Raw genomic sequence first — 19254 nt, 5'->3', positions numbered from 1 at the left:
GGGCCTCGGGAAAGGTCCCAGTGGCAGACATCACCCTTTGTTTTTTTCTTTTTTGAGACAGGGTCTTGCTCTGTCACCCAGGCTGGAGTGTGGCGGTGAGATCATAGCTCACTGCAGCCTCGACCTCCTGGACTCAAGTGATCCTCCTGCCTCAGCCTCCCAAGTAGCTGGGATCACAGGTGTGTGCCACTAAACCTGGCTAATTTTTAAAAAATTTTGTAGAAAAAAAAATCTTGCAAAGACGGAATCTCACTATGTTGCCCAAGCTGGTCTTGAACTCCCAGCCTCAAATGATCCTCCTGCCTCAGCCTTCCCAAATGCTGAGATTACAGGTGTAAGACACTATGTCAGGCCAGAGCACTTCTTAAACGTATCAAAATTAACATTATAACAAAATGTAGAAGGTGGGTACATGGGTATCCACAATTCTTTCTACTTTTCTGTATATTTGGGATTTTTCATAAGAAAATACTGGGGGAGGCCTGGTGTGGTGCTTCACACCTGTAATCCCAACACTTTGGGAGGATGAGGCAGGCAGATCACTTGAAGTGATCACTCAGAAGTTTGAGACCAGCCTGGCCAATATGGTGAAACCCCATCTCTATTAGAAATGCAAAAAAATTAGCCAGGTGTGGTGGTGCATGCCTGTAATCCTAGCTACTCAGGAGGCTGAGGCAGGGGAATTGCTTGAACCCGGGAGACAGAGGTTGCAGTGAGCCGAGATGGCACAACTGAACTCCAGCCTGGGCAACACAGTGAGACTCTGTCTCAAAAAAAAAAAAAAAAGAAAAGAAAAGAAAATATTCGGGGAAAGACAAAAAAAAAATCCAACAATAACAAAATAAGATGGAAGAAGAGTGCTGTATTAGTTTGTTAGGGCTGCCATAACGAAGTACCACACACTGGGTGGCTTAAACAACAGAAATGTATTGTCTCACAGTTCTAGAGGCCAGAAATCTAAGACCAAAGTATTGGCAGCGTTGGTTCCCCCCAAGGGCTGTGAAGGCAAATCTGTTCCAGGCCGCTTCCCTGGCTTCTGGGTTGCTGGCAGTGCATGGTGTTCCTTGGCTGGTAGAAACAGCACCCCGATCTCCATCTTCTTCTTCACATGACCCTCTTCCTGTGTGTGTCTTTGTGTCTGAATTTCCCCTCTTTATAAGGACACCCGTTGTATTGGATAGGACCCATCTTCGTGACCTTATTTTAACTTAATTACCTCTAGAAAGACCCTGTCTCCCAACAGTCACATTCTGAGGTACTGGGGGTTAGGGCTTCAGCATAGCTTTTGGGGGGATACAATTTAACCCATAACAGGTACATTTGCAGCCTGAACTTCATTTAGGTAAAAAAATAACCATGAGGACCCGCTAAGTGATTAGCATTGTACTTGGCAAAAACTTACTCTCAAATCCCAGCACTTTGGGAGGGGCCAAGGCAGAAGGATCACTTGAGCCCAGGAGTATGAGACCAGCCTGGGCAACACAGGGAGACCTCATCTCTACAAAAAACAAAAAAATTAGCCAGGCATAGTGGTGCATACCTGTGATCTCAGCTACTTGGGAGGCTGAGGCAAGAGGATCACTTGAGCCTGGGAGGTTGAGGTTGCAGTGAGCCATGATTGCACCACTGCACTCCAGCTTGGGCTACAGAGCAAGACACTGGCTCAAAGTAAATAAATAAATAAGTAAATAAATAAATAAATAAGCTTTCTCAGACTCCCATGTAGTTAAGAGTAGTCAGGGAACATAGCTCTTGTCAATGAAATGTAGGCAGAAGTCTGTCGGGTGGAGTTCCCAGATAACTCCTTGTTTTCCTAATTTAAAAATTGCGATAGTGGTAGTGGTAATGATGGTGGTGGACAGACTCAGATAGTATATCCTTTTTCCTCCTCTCTTTCCCTTTTTCCTCCCTGGAATGAGGATGCAATGCCTGGAGGTAGAGCCATCATTTTGAGGCTATAAGGATAAAAGCCTCATGCTAAGGATGAAAGAAGGAAGCTAGAAGACTAGGTCTTTTTTCTCCACCCCTAAATAGAGATGGGGTCTTGCTATGTTACCCAGGCTGGTCTCTTAATTCCTCGATTGAAGCAATCCTGCCTCAATCTCAAAAAGTGCTAGAATTACAGGCATGATCCACTACCCCTGGCCTTAGAAGACGAGGTCTTTGGCAATGTCCTTGGATAGCTGCACCAACCCTGGACTGTTGAAGTCCAAAAATCTTGTTAACTGAAAACATTTAACCCTTACTTGTTTAAGCCACTACTTGTTGAGTTTTCTGTTATTTGAAACCAAATGCATCCCTAATTAATACATCTAAGTTTGAGTGGCTGCTTATATTTTTTCTCTATTTTAATTCAAATAAACATGCAATTAGATCAATAAGATTGCTTCTGGGTATCATCTGAAATTGATTCATGTAAACCAGTGCAGTGACAGTTTTAGAAATTCTGACTTAGTAGTGTCCTTACTTTGGTTGAGCATTTCAGAATTTACTAAGCTTTTCCTCCATCATCCTTTTATTTAATCTTCACTGCAATTCCACAAACTAGTGAGGTAGATATTATTGTCCATGTGTTACAAATGAGGGAATGGATGGGGCTGAGACATGTTAAGTGACTTGCTAAAGATTCTATAGCTGGTAAGTGGGGAGGCCAGGAGGACCTCAACAAATGTTTATTACGCACCTACCAAGTGACAGGCACTGTGGCTACAGAAGGGAATAAGACAGACAGTCTCTGATCCCACAGAGCAACAAGGAGGTAGAAAGTTAAACAAGTCATGGCAACCAAATGTGATCAATGTTATGGCAGAAGAAATCTCCAGGTCTGAGAAAGCATGAAAGAGTGTCCCTATCTTAATTTTGGTCCCCCAGAAGCCAACCTTAAAGCAAGAATTTGAGAGCATATAGATTTGGGGGAGGTAATCCCAGGAAGTGACGGTAGGGGAATTCGGGAAGTTAGACAGGGGAGGGAATATGTGTTGAAGCGTGTGTTACTAAACAGACTTTATGCTGTGGCAACTAGGGCACAACCCTGCCACCCCCCAACCAAGGACCCTCTAGGAAACTGTGCAGAACACATCTCGGTGTTGCCCCAGGAGGGGTGAGATGCTGGGATGTTTAGCCACCACCTCTTGTGTCTTGTTGGTTGAGATTTGCTCCTGGGGACATCAACTCCCTGGCACTCTGGCCTGTCCCCATGCACGGACCCAGCGAGCTCTGGCATCTAAAGAATATTAAAAGCCCCCAGCCAAGCAGATGGAAGAACCCCGGGGCTTGCACCAAAACTGTGTGCAGATGACTCCAGTGAGGGCCTAGAGAAGCTATGGGTTACCAGCAATGACTGCCACAGGTCCCTAATTTAGTGAAGAAGAGTCAGGAAAAGCTTCCTAAGGTAGTGGTGCAAAAATTCTAACCTTTGCTGGTCACATAGTGCGACAATCTGACAATGACACAGCCTCTAAGAGAGGCAGACTTCATGTACAGAATGCCTCAATATCCTGACACTTGGCCTGCTGGCTCACCCGTGAGGCCGATCCAGGTTAAGCCTAAATGCTATGGTGAAGCTGAATGCAGAGACAAGATCAAAGCACACCCCCTTCCAGAAGCCTCTTCAAGAACCGGCCTCCAGGGAGGGACCAGGGAACCGGCAGCCCTGTTTCCAACTTTGCCTGGGCTTCCTGCGGTGCGCGCTTCTGTCCTCGCTGACATGCCGAATGTTCTCCCCAAATTATTTCTGAGTTCTACTGGCAGCGGCTCTGCCTCCCCGGCTCCCCTCCCCACTCCCGTTGGCAGATCTGTGTTATAAAATAAGAGGCTCGGGATTATGTCTGTCTGACAACTGAAGAATGAGCAACGGAGCAGATGCAGAGTCTTACAAATCCCGTGAATTATACATGGCCATCTGCAGCCTGGAGCCGTCCAGGATTTCCACCCCACACCACGGCGTTCCATATGGAGTCATATGTTTTTAGTAGCGGAGCCATGCTGTCAACGTCCAGCAATCCGTCATGTGGCACATGTGTGATGCAAGCGCCCAAATCAATGTTATCTCAGGCCCAGGAGTTCTGAGCAGAGCTGAGCGGTGGCTCGGGCAGTCCTGTCTTCTCACAAGGACGGCGCAGTGTCATTTTCCCATATTTGAACAATGTTATTAAATCTCTTTTTTATCACTCGGAAGGCAGCCCTCACACTCTCCGCCACACACATGCCCCGAGAGAGAGGCCTGATTTGAATATAGAAATTTAAAAGTCACTAGACTGAAGCTGGAGGCTGGTGGATTTTAACGGCTTCTCTCCGGACGGGAGCCTGGGACCTACCACCCTCTTCCTGAGACCTGGGCACCTTCGCCTGAAATCACTGGGCTGGAAATCACGTGACCCCCACCCTGGCTGGAGCTGATTGGCTCAAGATGGACTCCTGGCTCTGGCTGGGCCAATCGGATTCTCTCCTCTACTCAAGCTGCACTGAGACCTTTAAAGGAAGGAAATTTGGGCGCAGTGGGGAAGTGGTGTTAGGCCACGTGTGTGGGAAGGGAGAATCTGGGCTACCGAGAGGGATAGAAAGAGAGGGGGAATGAGAGAGAGGCAGAAGGGAGGGAGGGAGGGAGGGAGAGAACAAGGGAAAAAGAAAAGCTGTGTGGGGAGGCTCATGCTTGTAATCCCAGTACTTTGGGAGGCCGAGACGGGAGGATAACTTGAGATCAACCTGGCTGACAGAGCAAGACCCTATCTCAAAAAAAAGGGGGGGGGGGTGGAGGGGAGTGGGGAAGGAAAGGGATCACCATCTCTTTGCCAATGCCCTCTCGTTAGTCTCCCTCTTTCCTGAGCACATACCCCTGTCCCTGTGTCTAAATTCTCCTGCTTCCCCAAGGGCTGTTTCTTGGCTGAGGTTTGTGGTGAGAGAGAAGGGATCTCGAGATCTCTCGGTCAACTATTCCAGACATGGTGCCCTGGACATAATCTCCTGGCATCACCACAGGGCCGGGATGGAGCTCTTCCAACCTTTTCAGGGAACCAGGGTCGGGGTGGGGGCTGAAAAGAAAACGACTTTCCTGGGCCCTGATGACCTTCCCTCAGAAACACCACGGTGTCCTTCCGAGAAACTGGGAAGGCGATCCAGCTCTTTGTTTTTCTGGTAACAGGAATATCCAGGTATTGGCGCTGTTTTGCAAATACCAACTTTATGCCCACAGGGAATGTCTGTTGTTTGGCCTTCCTGATATCTCTTTTTCCTGCTCAGATACCAGCACCCTAATTTGCCTTTGGGACACCAACCACCTTCCACTCGGGGTCCGCTTTGGGCTGATTGTCTCCTCACCTTGACCCAAGCCCAGCTAGAGGACAGAGAAAGAGAGAGTAGAGGAGAGAATCCGATTGGCCCAGCCGGAGCCAGGAGCCTAGCTTGGGCCAATCAGCTCCCGCCAGAGATTAGTACAGATAGTGGTTAGTGAATGGGCAGAGAACAAAGCTGGGTCATGTGATGTGAGATTGAACCTCTGTGACTCTCTCACACCATCAGGAAGCTTTCACAGTAATCTCTGCCTCTTTTATATGTGGATAAATGGAGAAGGGGGTACGGCAAGTTTTCATCGTCCTGGGGAATCAATGCATACCACCACTGGGAAGACAGAAGACCCTTGCATGCACCTTGGGAACCAAGACTGGGCCTCAGAGGCCCCAAGCCTTGTGGTTGAGGCTCATTGGTGTTCATTCCAGACGGACCTGGATTTGAACCTCGATCCCACCACTTTCCAAACCTCTTTCCTTGGACAAGTCCCTTCACCCCTCTGAACCTTAGTTCCCACATCTGTAGAATGGAGATGGCAATGAAACCCACCTTGTGGGAATGGGGTGAAAAGCAGCATCATTCCAGGTATATGCAGCATTGGTGGGTACTAGGGGGACAGAGAGCAAAAGTTTTTATTTTAATAGTTATGCATTTATTTTAAGGTTACTGTCTACTTTTGAAAAATGTTACTGTCTACTGTTTTTTTCACTGATGGCAGTGCTCTAAAGTTCCTTTTCAAAATAAATTTATTGAAACAAAAAAGGAGCTAATTTAAAGAAAACTATTAAGTCAAAAGTAGTACAGATGAAACTTGGAAAACCTGGGAAGCAGAACTCAAATGACTGAAGTTTGAGAAACACTGAAAAAATGCCCAATGCCTGGTACATAGTAGTTGCTCATTAAAAGTGTATAGATCAAGATGGATTGGTATTTTACACTGGCTGCAGGCAGCCAGGCCATGGCTAGATGGAAATGCATGAGTAGGGGCCGGACGTGATGTCCCATGCCTGTAATCCCAGCACTTTGGGAGGACAAAACGGGCGAATCACTTGAGGTCAGGAGTTCAAGACCAGCCTGGCCAACATGGCAAAACCCCATCTCTACTAAAAATACAAAAATTAGCCGGGGGTGGTGCGTGCCTGTAATCCCAGTTACACTGGAGGCTGAGGCAGGAGAATCACTTGAACCCGAGAGGCAGAGGTTGAGGTTGCAAGTGAGCCGAGATCATGCCTTTGCACTCCAGCCTGGGTGACAGAGCCTGACTCAATCTCAAAAATAAAATAAAATAAAATAAAAATTTTTAAAAAAAGAAATGCATGAGTGGGAAGATGCCAGAGTCATGTGACCTTGTGGAGTAGATGCTCTGATGCCTGATAAACCTCAGCCAAGAAACAGCCCTTGGGGAAGCAGGAGAATGTAGACACAGGAACAGGGGTGTGGCCAGTGCTCAGGACAGAGGGAGACTAATAAGAGGGGATTCAAGTGGTTCTTATGGGAAAACATGAATCTCAGAGGAAATGATTCAAGAGAAGTCAGCCGCAGGGCAAGCCCTGGTGCTTGGAACTGTGACTTCTGATCCCCATTTTGGGTCTAGAAAACTTCCCACCTGAAATGCCTTGTCCCTCTTGACAGCTGTCATCATATCCAGCACACAGGTGGAAGAGGGAGCCCAGGGCAGGATCCTGCAAGATGAGTCCTTTAAGCTGCCATAGGAAGCCACAGGGACTGGCCATAACCAGTCCATTTTCCATCTGGAACTTGGAAATATGGTCTTTCCTAGAGAAGAACGTCAAAGCCTCAGATGGCATCTAGGGGGCTGGACAGGGAGATAAATGAATAAAGTTGGCAGGTTGAAACAATAATCCTGAGGATGGTGTTTCACTGGGCATGTGCCACACCCAAGGTGACAAATTTAGTAAGTTGCTATGCAGGTCACATAAGATCCTGCATGTAAGTGCCTGGCACAGTGCCTGGCATCCAGACGATATGCAAGAAATGGTAGCTATTATGATAATTGTTGTCCATCAGCCTAAGGGGAAGTCCTAAACCAAAGACTGAAAAGCCCTGGAAAGTCCAATATCCTGTTATTTTCTGACTGTAATACACGAAGAAATGTGCTAAGAGGAGCTAGGTGTTGGAAGGAAAGAACTGTTCAGTGGTTAGAGGAATGCCCAGTTTCTATTCTTTCTCTGATGAATTCTACAGCCTTCTCCAGCAGTAAAATCGAGATTTTGTTTTAAAAAAGAGATAGATTTAAAACTACTTTAGTGTTTTAAAACCCTGCTACCTTCTGAATGAGGGAGTATTACGACAATGGAGTATTAGGACAATGCAGTAGCGCTTGAAGCCAAAAAATAAATTAAACTGATAAATTACTCAGTGTTCTTGAATGTATTGAGAGATTTATAAGAATAGCAGAGAGCCTGGGATGAGTTATTGTAAGAACACAGAAGACAAAAAAAAAAGAGGCAATGGCTAACTCTAGGAAAAACAAAATGTTATAGTCATAGCACACGAAGTGGCCCAGTTGTGAATAATATAAACAATCATCAGGCTGGGCATGGTGGCTCCCTGCCGGTAATCCCTGAACCTTGGGAGGCTGAGGTGGGAGGATTGCTTGAGCCTGGGAGGTCAAGACTGCAGTGAGCCATGATTCTGCCGCTGCACTGTAGCCTAGGTGACAAAGTGAGACCCTGTCTCTCAAAAACAACAAGAAAACAACAACAACAAAACCCAATCATCATAATATAACCATCAAATATTAATTCAATATTTGAATAGACTTTTTAAAGAACTGTCTTAGGTTTAAAGGAAAATTAATAATATAGTTTAGGGAGTTCCTATATGCTCCATATCCAGTTTCCCCCATCACTAACATCTGACATTACTATCTGACATGAAATTTGTTACATTTAATGGACCAATCTCAATACATTATTATCAACTAAAGTCCATGGGTGATTAACATTGCCTTAGTTTCTCCTAATGATTTTTTTCTGTTCTAAGATTCAATCCAGGAATCCATACTGCATTTATTTGTATGTATTTCCTTAGGCTCCTCTTGACTGTGGCAGTTTCTTAAACTTTCCTTGTTTTTGATGACCTTGATGGTTTTGAACAGTACTGATCAAGTATTTTACAGAATGTCCTTCAACTGGGGTTTGTCTAATGTTTTTCTCACCATTAGCCTAAGTTGTGGGTGTTTAGGAGGAAGATCACAGTGGTAAAGTGCCGTTTTCATTATATCATACCAATGGTACATATATTATCAACATGTTTTATCACTATTGATGTTGATCTTGATCACCTAAGGTACTGTTTGTCACTTAAATAATTTTAAAATATTAAACATAAAGTAGAAATAAAATATAATTTAAAAATTTAAATGGCACCAATCTATACTTGGAATATGAAGTGGTGAAGACTGTGTATGTGTGTGGCATGTGCGTGGCATGTGGGGAGAGTGATGAAGGAAGATATCTTTACCTTTCATAGTTGAGAGAAAATCAGTATCTGAATGGAGGAAAAAATCAAGAAATTACAGAATAAACATTTTATTTAGAAAAATGGAGGAAGAGAATTACTTCAGGAGAGTAAGAACTCAGGATGAGGAGAGGTGGGACAGGGAACGGGGACCATGGTGGATACTGACCACTTGACACCCATCCCAACCTCCTTTATCTTGACTTTCTACTATATAGGCTGAAAAGCTAAAAAAAAGAAAAACTCTCACCAGCTTAAACTCCCTTGCAGCTGGGGGTAATTAAGACACAGCTCTTGCCAATACCACAATCAGAAACCTGCTGGGGATTTCTGGGAAAGTCTTTGCTACCTTCCTTCTGCCTGGAACACAGATGTGATTGATGACTTAAGGAGCTGCAGCAGCCATCTTGTGATCATGAGGGAAAGGCCAAGAAAATGGAAAAACATCTGAACTGATGCTGTTGAGCCACTTAACAAACTGCTCACGTCTGGACCTCTGGTTGTGAATAACACCAAAAATATTAAAATCAATTCTTATAGTTTATGTTACCAGCAATCGGGTTTTCTGTTACTTGCAGCCATGTGCAATCCATAGCAAATATAAGGACTGTTTGACTATTTTTTAAAAAAATCAATGTATCTGCAGTATTTTGATAACCATTAAAATGAAATTTTAAAATAGATTAGTAGAGTGTTAGTCGTTAGTAAAATAGTCCCTGGACTCAGGGACTGCCTGGCACACATGGTGTTCTCATGTAATTTTGGTCGAGGCCCAGGTCCCTTCCTAGTTCCTGCATAGCTCTTAGACCATGTCCTCCCCCATTCTTCAGGCAAACACCTCTTAGGCAGTTAGGAAAGAATACTGCACATGTAGCAGCCTCTGTGACAGTCCCCATTACATTCCTGCACTTTGCATCTTGACATATATAGATTTTACTTAATGCTATAAATTAAGACAATTGTGCTGAAGTCCAATTAATCCAGTGAATTTTCTGGGACAAATGCAAGGCAAAACTTGATTATGAGGTAGGAGCCCAAGCTCCTGTCTATTTTTTGCTCCTTTCTTTCTGATAAAGCCACTGCACAAAGGCCTCAAAAATACTTTCTGGGCTGGGCACAGTGGCTCATGCCTGTAATCCCAGCACTTTGAGAAACCAAGGTGGGCAGATCACCTGAGGTCAGGAGTTTGAGACCAGGTGAAAGCCCGTCTCTACTCAAAATACAAAAATTAGCCAGGCGTGGTGGCGGGTGCCTATAGTCCCAGATACTCAGGAAGCTGAGGCAGGAGAATCACATAAACCTGGAAGGTGGAGGTTGCAGCGAGCCGAGATCACGCCACTGCACTCCAGCCTGGGTGACAGAGTGAGACTCTGTCTCAAAAACAAACAAAAAAAACTTTCTGAATTCTCCTCTGCTCTATGTCTATTTCTTTAGAGATACAACAAAATAGTTAAGAATCAGAACCCTGCATGTCATCCTAGACACTTCCCTCATCTGCTTTATCCTCAAGTCCTATTTTACCCCTTGGAATCTCTCAAGGCTATCTCCTGTTCATGACCTCTTCATCACCCTAGCCCAGGCAGCTGTCAGTGGTTGATGTCCCCCTCTGTTCAAAGCCCTCCAATCAATTGCCCCATCTCACTCAGTGTGAAAACCAATGACCTACCAGCTCACATGTGATCTGGTCTCATTTAACCTCTCTGGCCTCACTCTCCTCCACTCTTTCCCTCATTTTCCCTTTTCTACTCACATATGCGCCATGTCCCCTCTTACTTTTGCCTGGAATGCCCTCCTACCCGCCCAGGCCCACATGTTTTGCCCTTTATCTTCCTAACTCCTATTCACCCTTCAGAGCTAACTTAATTATCACCTCCTCTAGGAAGGCTTTCTTGATTCCCGATGTTATATAAAGAGAACTCCCCAAGGACAGGGTTCAACATCTCCTATTTTAGCCCCAGCATCAGAACAGTTCCTGACACAGAGTAGGCACTCAATAGACATTTGTTGAGTGAATGAATGTTGGTAGACAGAAGAAAATAAGCTGTTGCTTCCAGCAAGTGGCAATTGAGCCTGTGAGCACAGCTGTGTTTGGGGTGAGAGACTGCCCTCTAGGGCAGCCCATATATGCTCTGTTAGAAATGCTTTGAGTGCAAGTAACGGCAAATCCAGCTAATATGGCCAAAAATACAGGTTGTGCCAAACTGTGGCACACAGGGCAAATCTGGCCCTTAGCCCGTTTTTGAAAACGAAGTTTTCTCAGAACATAGTCACATCCATTTGTTAACATATTGTCAAAGGCTGCTGTCACGATATAAATGAAGAGTTTAGTAGTCATGACAGAGACATATGGCTGGCAAAACTTAAAATATCTACTATGTGGCCCAAGGAGTTTCCAGGGTTAGTTTCATAGCTGAACAATACTCAGGACATTGGGATAGTGTCTCTGTTATTCTCTTGGCTTTCTCCTCATGGTCACAAAATGGCTTCCACAGCTCCAGGCATCACATCCTCACATAACTGCTTTTGGAGAAGGAAGTAACTGGAGGCTTAGAGCAGAGAGATCCCCTTATGGTTTCCTCTTATCAGGGAAGAAAAACTTTCCCAGACTGCCCATAAATTGACCTTTATACCTTGCTGGTCAGACTGGGTTACATGCCCATCCTCTAAGCCAGAGGCTGAACCCACCTTCCTTAAATCCCGGAACAAGATTAGAGTCCTTACAGCAAGGAAGAAGAGAAGGGATGTTACATTAGTGAGCAACCACAGTGTCTGCCATAACATTCCCTCCGAATACCTTTCTCTCTCCTCAGTGGCATCTGACTCTCCCTTAGGAAGGGAACTGCCTTAGATCTGGAAAAAGACCTTGCCAAGAGCTCAGGTTCGAAGGTGAGCTACCTCTTCCCCAGGGTAGGGTACAAAGTAGCACTACTGAAAGGAGAGCTGCTGCATTGTATAATTGAAGGAAAAGAATTTGAAGTTTCAGGGACAAAATCGGAGGTCCAGGGTGGAGACTGAGGTGAGGGCACCGGCAAGATAGTGTCCTAGGAGAAAGTCACTGTCCAATCTTGAGTTTTCTGCCCTTTACAAAATCTTGTATAAAGTCTATTAAATTCGTAATAACCGCTAGAACACAGTGGTTGCAAACAAGAGAAAAACAAACAAGCTAAACCGTCTTAGGTGAAAAACAAAAACAGAATAAATCTTAAAAAGCACAACTGAATAGTCTGCTAGGAAGAATGGATGAGGGAGTGAGGGAAGCGGGACTGAAAAGATGGGATTTGATTTCTCTTTATTTCTCTGCCCCATTTCCTCCTGAATGGCTCCATTCTCAGGCAATCTTCCTCCGCAGCACACGATGGCTGTCAGCAGCACCTGGAGAAAGATCATTCCTTTTTTTAGACCAGCAAGCAAAGGAGTCTCTTCCCTCAATTTGTAGAAAACATTCATCTTTATTCTGATGAACAAGCTCAGGTCAGATGCCCATCCTTGGGCCAATCACTGTAGCCAAGGGGTAGGGATTATCCTGATTGGCTCAGACCTCAGCCACAGGCCCCACCCCTGGAAGAGGATGTCACTTCCCAGAAGCCCTCGGGCCCTTGGGGAGGGACGGGCACTGTTCCCCAGAGCAGTGCAATCAATGCTGGGAAACTGAAGCTGCGAGTGTCCGAGGGACCCTGGGATGTCTCTGGGGTCTGCGTAGGTACCCATGGAGGAGCAGAGATGGTGGATGAAGGAGGCCGTGGAGGAGAAAAGAACACAGGAATTTACCAGAAATTGGCAGGCTGTGGAATTGATGGAGTCCACTTACTGTCCAGGCCTAAGGGGTAAGGAGACGTCTCCTTTCCCCCATGCTGGCATTTGGGTCACATGTGGAATCCGTGGTAAACTGAGGCACCTGTCTTCTCCTTCCCAGGTCCAATAATCCCATCCTTTGCCGAAAGCTTTACTGTGGGACTGGCGTCATTTCAAGCATTTAATCCTCGTCCCAACTCTACGAGGAAGGTACTGTTGTTCCCACTTCACAGGGGAGGTGATTGAGGCACAGAAATGTCAACCAATTCACTCAAGGTCACGCAGCTCCTACACAGTGCAGTTGGGATTCGAACCTGCAATGTGGTTCCCAGTGCAGCCCACCATGACCATTCCACGTGGCCAAAGCCAGCGCGCCTGGAATCCGGGAAGGGAGTTCTTTCTATTGCAGGCCAGGAGGGGGGTACATCCCACTTGCCTTGAGGGCCCCTAGTGCTTGTCAGGAGGCGACAGACCGAGGTGCTATCCTCTCTGGGGCAACTGAACTGCCACCAGAAAAATGACCCATAAACTCGAGGTGGAGCCCGCTTTCCCTCTGTGGATTCCACCCTCCATTACGTCTCTCCCTCAATTAATTAATAAAGCCCCGCGCCTCTCTGCCTGGCTGCTTCCTTCCCTCACTCTACCTCCCCATCTCCACTGAGATCCCGGGAAAAAAATCCCTCCCCATGGCCCAGCCTGCTATTGTCTCTCGGTCCCTACAGTTGCTCCTCATAGGGAGGCTGTTGGAGAGAGAGAGAACACGGAAGGCTCCGGGTGGATTGGTGCAGCCCTTAAAACGGGGCTGTGCTTCATCGAATCTCAGTTTTGTGAAGCTCTCCTGCTGAGCCCGGCCTCTGCTCCAGATTCATCCGTATGGGCAGACCTCCTAAAGACAGGTTCAGTCCAAGGACAGGTTCGAGGTCGAAGATGGGGTTCAGAGCTCTCTCTGAGGGCCCATGCTCTCTAGTTTCCTATTTGCAGGCACACCTTTTATGAACAGCTTGGTTCTGGGCTAAAAATGCGTGGGAAAGAGCTGAGGCCCTGAATTCAGGCAGACCTGGCTTCAAGTGCTAGCCCAACAATAACTGGCCTGGTGACTTGAACTTCTGTGGGTCTCATTTTCCTCTCCTGTAAAATGGGGATAGTAGCAGAAATTGTATATTTGGAAGTTAAATGACAGAACATGCAAATCTCTTAGCACAGAGCCTGACACAATGAAAGTAATTGATTTTTTTAAAATAGCTTTTTTTTTTTTTTGAGACAGGGTCTCGCTTTGTCACCCAGGCTGGAGTGCAATGGTGCAATCACAGCATACTGCAGCCTCAACCTCCCAGGCTCAAGCAATCCTCCCACCTCAGCTTCGTGAGTAGCAGGGACTACAGGGGTGTGCTATCACACCTGTCTAATTTTTTGTATTTTTTTTTGTAGAGACAGGGTTTCACCATGTTTCCCATGGCTGGTCTTAAACTACTGGTCTCAAGCAGCCCACCCATCTCAGCAACACAAAGTGCTGAAATTACAGGCATGAACCACTGCGCCCAGCCAAAAATTAGCTATTTTATTGTCAGTAGAATCGTTACAATTATTTTATGCCTTTCCAAGATAGCACATTACCCTTGGAGAAACAGCACAGAGCAGGAGCTAAGAACACAGACTCTGGATTCAGTCTTCATGACTTTAAATCCTGGCTCTGTCATTTTTCAGCTCTGCGACCTTAGGCAAGTTATTCTACCCCTCTGTGTCTCAGTTTCTTGATCTTGAAAATGGTAATAATAATAGTACCCACCTCGCAGGCTCTTGTGAGGATTAAATGTGATGAGACATGTAGAGGGCTTAGAACAGCACACAATGAATATTAGCTATTATTATTTTCCAACATTCACGAACTTCTCAGTAAATGAAAACTGTCATTCTTTCAGTGGTGGGTTTTGATCAGTGGCAGGCTAGTAGCAACCAGCTGTCCTAAAAAAATTGTAGGCCAGGCATAGTGATACATGCCTGTAACCCCAGCACTTTGGGAGGCTAAGGTAAGAGGATCACTTGAGGCCAGGAGTTTGAGACCAGCCTGAGCAACATAGCAAGCTCCCATCTCTTAAAAAATGTATACATGTATGCATGTACATACATACTTTTTTTGTGTGATGAATTTTACTGATTTAAAGGATGTGTGGTGCAAATTTTGCAAATAATAATAAAGTTTCATTTAGTTTTGCCAAGCTCTGTAGCTATTATCTATCTGTAATTGCAAGTTAACCATGATTTCCTTCCTTCCTTCCTTCATTTGTTTGAAATGGGATCTTGATATAATTCAGGCTGATCTTGAACTCCTGGGCTCAAGGAATCCTCCTCAGTAGCTGGGACTACAGGCGCCCACCAATCATCCCTGGCTAATGATTTAAAAAAAAATTTTTTTACAGATAGGGTCTCTCTGTGTTATCCGGGCTGCAAGCCAACCATGATTTGACAAATGGAGTTGCACCCCAACCGTGAGTGTATTTCCAACATGAATGTTGGCTGATTTTTCATTTCCATTAATGAGTAAAATGAAAGTGAGACAATGAAGACATATGTTGAAACTTCACTCAGCCATCAACTTCTTTGCTAAATTGGATAATAGTTTTTAATACTGGAAGAATATTTACTCCAATTTTTATTGCTATTCACAATGTAATGGGTATAACACAACACACTTTAAAATTTAATCTGTATTATAACATTTTCTTCATTTCTTTCTGAGGTCTAGACAATCAGCCAAAGCCCTGATTGGTAGCATCTGTCTATTTTCATGGTGTAAATATTCCCACTATGGCTATATTCAAGCTAACAAGATAGAGTCACTGAATATGAAGTTGGAAAGAGAGGCACAGTGAGTGACCCACCATTATACATTATTTCCACCATATAGATACAATAGACTTTAATCTCAAGAGCATAGATAATAGCAAAATTTATAAAATAATCAGAAAGTAATGAGTAGTGCATCATTTATTATATGTTTTTAATTTAATCTCTTTGAGTGTTATATAATTTAATTTAAAATAATTGCTGTTTAACAACTAGCTTGCAAAATTTCTAAAAGTTTAACAATTGGCTTTCATGAGCCAGTGTGAGCTACCTCCAGCATACCTCTGGTTTTGATAGCTAAATCCCCAGAGGAAGCTTCTAGAACAACAAAAGAGGAAATGCATTAAATAATTATGGGACATGAGAGATTTTTAAAATTATGCATTAAGAACAATTTTTCCTAAATGAGGGGTTTTCCTTATTGTGGTAGATTGTATTTTCCAAAGGTGGCCACAAAATATCTTGTATTCCCAAACGTTCTTCTAGTACTTTGCCACTCTACTGTCAAGAGGTAAGAGTCGGTGTCCCCTCTCCTTGAATTGGGGTGAGTTTGGGATTGCCTGGAGCAATAGAGTATGGTGGAAGTGGCTTTCATCCATAGGTGACTTCCAAGGCTAAGTCTGAAAAGATGGTGCCGCTTCCTCCTTGTGACCTAGAAAACTCACTCTTGAAGCCTACAGCCTCCATGTAAGCAATTTGGCCAACCTGAGACTGCCATGTTGTGAGGAAGCCCAAACTAGCCTATGCAGAGTGACTGCACAGAGAGCCCGGAGACTCCATGAAGAGAGAGAGAGGCTCAGGAACACCCAGCTGCCCCCTGCTAGCCCAGCACCAGCTCCATTTGACTGTAACTGTGCAAGAGGCTCTGGGCCAGATCCAGGCATCAGAGACCTTGGCAGGGCCTGGGACATACTAAAAGCTTGTAGAGTCCTGAGAAGGATGTCAGTGCCGAATTAAGAAAAATGTTATTAGAAACTGGAAGAAAGGGGAACTTTGTTATGTGGTGGTGGAAAGTTTGTCACCTGTGGTAACATAGAAAGAAGACATGTATCCAGTGAACTCACTGTTATAGCAGAATATTAAAAGTGTTATCTGGCCTTTTCTTGCTACCTATGATAAAATGTAAAAGGAAAGAAACGAACTAAAACAAGCTATTAAATATAAAGGAGCCAGGATCTGCTGGACTTGAAAACAAAATTATTTTTCATTCCTAGCTTCTCTAGATGGCAAAAACTTCTCAAACTGAGAAAAGGCCTCAGGCTTTTATTACCTGATTTCAAGACTTACTGTAAAGTAAGTCTACAGTAATCAAGACAGTGTGGTATTGGTGAGAGGATAGTCACATAGATCAATGGAACAGAACAGAGAATCCAGAAATAGACCTGCTCGTATATGGTCAATTGATTTTCAACCAAGGTGCAAAGGCAATTCAATAGAAAAAAGATAGTCTTTTTCAATAAAGAGGGCTAGAAAAAATGGACATTATATGCAAAATAAAATGACCCTCAGTTCATACCTAGCTCCCTGTACAAAAATTAACTTTAAATGGATCATAGACTTAAATGTAAAACCTAAAACTATGAAATTTTCAGGAGATGACATAGGAGAAAATCTTTGTGACTCAAGTTTGGCAAAGATTTCTCATGTGGGACACAAAAACACAAATCATAAAAGAAAAAAGCTGATAAATTGGGCTTCATCAAAATTTAGAACTTCTGCTCTTTCAAAGCCTTGGTTAAGAAAATGAAAAGACAAGAAACTGGGAGAAAATATTTACAAAATGCATACCTTATAAAGGAGTGGTTTCCAAAATAAGAAGATAAAAAAACGCTCAAAACTCAATTTTGAAAGGAAACTCAATGTTATTATAAAGCAACCCAATTTAAAGTGGGCAAAAGACTATCTGTTCTCCACTGAATTGCCTTTGTAACTTTGTCAAAAATCAGTTGTCCATTTATGTGTGGATCTATTTATAGACTCTGTATTCTGTTCTATTGATCTATATTCCTTGCTGCCTTGAATACTGTAGTTTTATAATAAGTCTTGAAATCACATAGTGTTAGTTCTCCAACTTTATTATTTTTCAAAGGCTTTCTAAGTCCTTTGTCTTTCTTTCTTTATGAATTTTAGAATAAACATCACTTTCTACCAAAAAAAAAAAAGCCTTCTGGGATCTTTGATCAGAATTGCATTAAATCTATAGTTCAATTTGGGGGGAAATTGCCATCACAACAATACCAAGTCTTCCAACTCATGAACAGGATATATCTCTCCACCTATTTAGCTCTTTTTAAATTTCCTTCAGCAGTGTTTTGTAGTTTTTACTCTAGAAGTATTTCATCACTTTTTTGTCAGATTTATCCCGTAACACTTTTTACTTTTGATGCTATTGTAAATAGATTGTGTTTTAATATTCCAATTTCTAGTTGTTCTTGACTGTATTTAGAAGTGCGATTGATTTTTGTATAATGATCTTGTATCCTGCAACCTTGCTAAACTCAATTACTAGTTCTCAATTCCTAGAAAATCATCAGATTTTATATAAAGATTATCATATCATGTGCAAATTTTACTTCCTTTTTTCCAATGTTAATGCCTTTTATGTCTTTGCCTTGCATTATCAAAATGGCTGTAACACCGACTGCAGTGTTGAATAGGAATGGGTGACAGCAGGCATTCTACATCTTATATGTAAAAATTAACTCAAAACAGCTTATAGATCTAAATGTAAAGATACAACACTACAAAGATTTCTGAAGAAAGAAAATTTTTGTGACCTTGGGTTAGGCAAACGGGATGTTGTTAGATACACTATCAAAAGCATGAGCCATAAAAAAATTGAAAAAGTGATCTTCATCAAAATTAAAACCTTCTGCTCTTTGAATAACTCTTTTAAGAGAATGGAAATGTGAGCCATGGACTGAGAGAAAATGTTTGCAAGTTACACATCTGAATTAAAGAAAAACAAAAACTTGTATCCACAATACATAAAGAACTCTCAAGACTCAATAATAAGAAAATAAACAGCCCAGCTTTTATAATGGGCAAAAGATTTGAACAGACATTTCACCAAACAAGATGGCAAATAAACACAGGACCAGTTGTTTAGCATTATTAGTCATTACAAAAATGCAAATTTAAACCACAATGAGACACCACTACATACCTATTAGAATGGTAAATTTAAAAGACTGGCTATACTGAGTTGAATAGGGTCGCCTCCAAATTCATGTCCACTGGAACCTCAGAATGTGACCTTATTTGGAAATAAGATATTTTCAGATAATTAGTTAAAGCAAGGTAATAGTAGATTAGGGTAGGCCCTAAATCTACTGACTGACTGTTGTCCTTAAGAAGGCCACATGAAGACACAGAGACACACAGAGAAGAGAATGCCATGTGAAGCCAGGGACAGAGATTGGAGTGATGTATATACAAGCCCAGGAATATCTGTGGCCACCAGAGCTGGAAGAGGCAAGAAGCTCTCTCCCTGAGAGCCTCCAGAGGGAATCAACCCTGCTGACTCTTGACTTTAAACTTCTGGCCTCCAGAGCTGTGAGAAAACATGTTTCTCTTGTTTTAAGACCCCCAGTTTGTGGCAATTAATTACAGCAACCCTTGGAATCTAATATATTGACCATTCCAAATGCTGGGGAAGAATGTGGAGGAACTGGAACTCTTGTACATTGCTGATGGGAATGTAAGATAGTACAAGCGCTTTGGAAACCAGTTTGGCAATTTTTTTAAAAAGTTAAACACCTGCTGCAGGATCCAGCCATTCTGCTCCTAGGTATTTACCCAAGGAAAAGAAAGCCGTGGTAGGCAAAATAATGGCCCCTGAAGATGTCC

The 19254-nt window shown here is 43.5% G+C and overlaps 1 long non-coding RNA gene across 1 annotated transcript; it reads left to right on the top strand.

Moving 5' to 3' along the window:
• Positions 1-12150: 12150 nt before the first annotated feature.
• Positions 12151-18376, top strand: LOC117975204 (uncharacterized). Its single transcript, XR_010108966.1, has 2 exons — positions 12151-12593; positions 12683-18376. It is a non-coding gene; the product is annotated as an uncharacterized LOC117975204 (long non-coding RNA).
• Positions 18377-19254: the final 878 nt, after the last annotated feature.

This window comes from Pan paniscus, chromosome 10 (genome assembly GCF_029289425.2).
Source record: "Pan paniscus chromosome 10, NHGRI_mPanPan1-v2.0_pri, whole genome shotgun sequence".
In the NCBI taxonomy this organism is placed as follows: Eukaryota; Metazoa; Chordata; class Mammalia; order Primates; family Hominidae; genus Pan; species Pan paniscus.
This window is presented reverse-complemented; position numbering and strand designations above follow the sequence as displayed.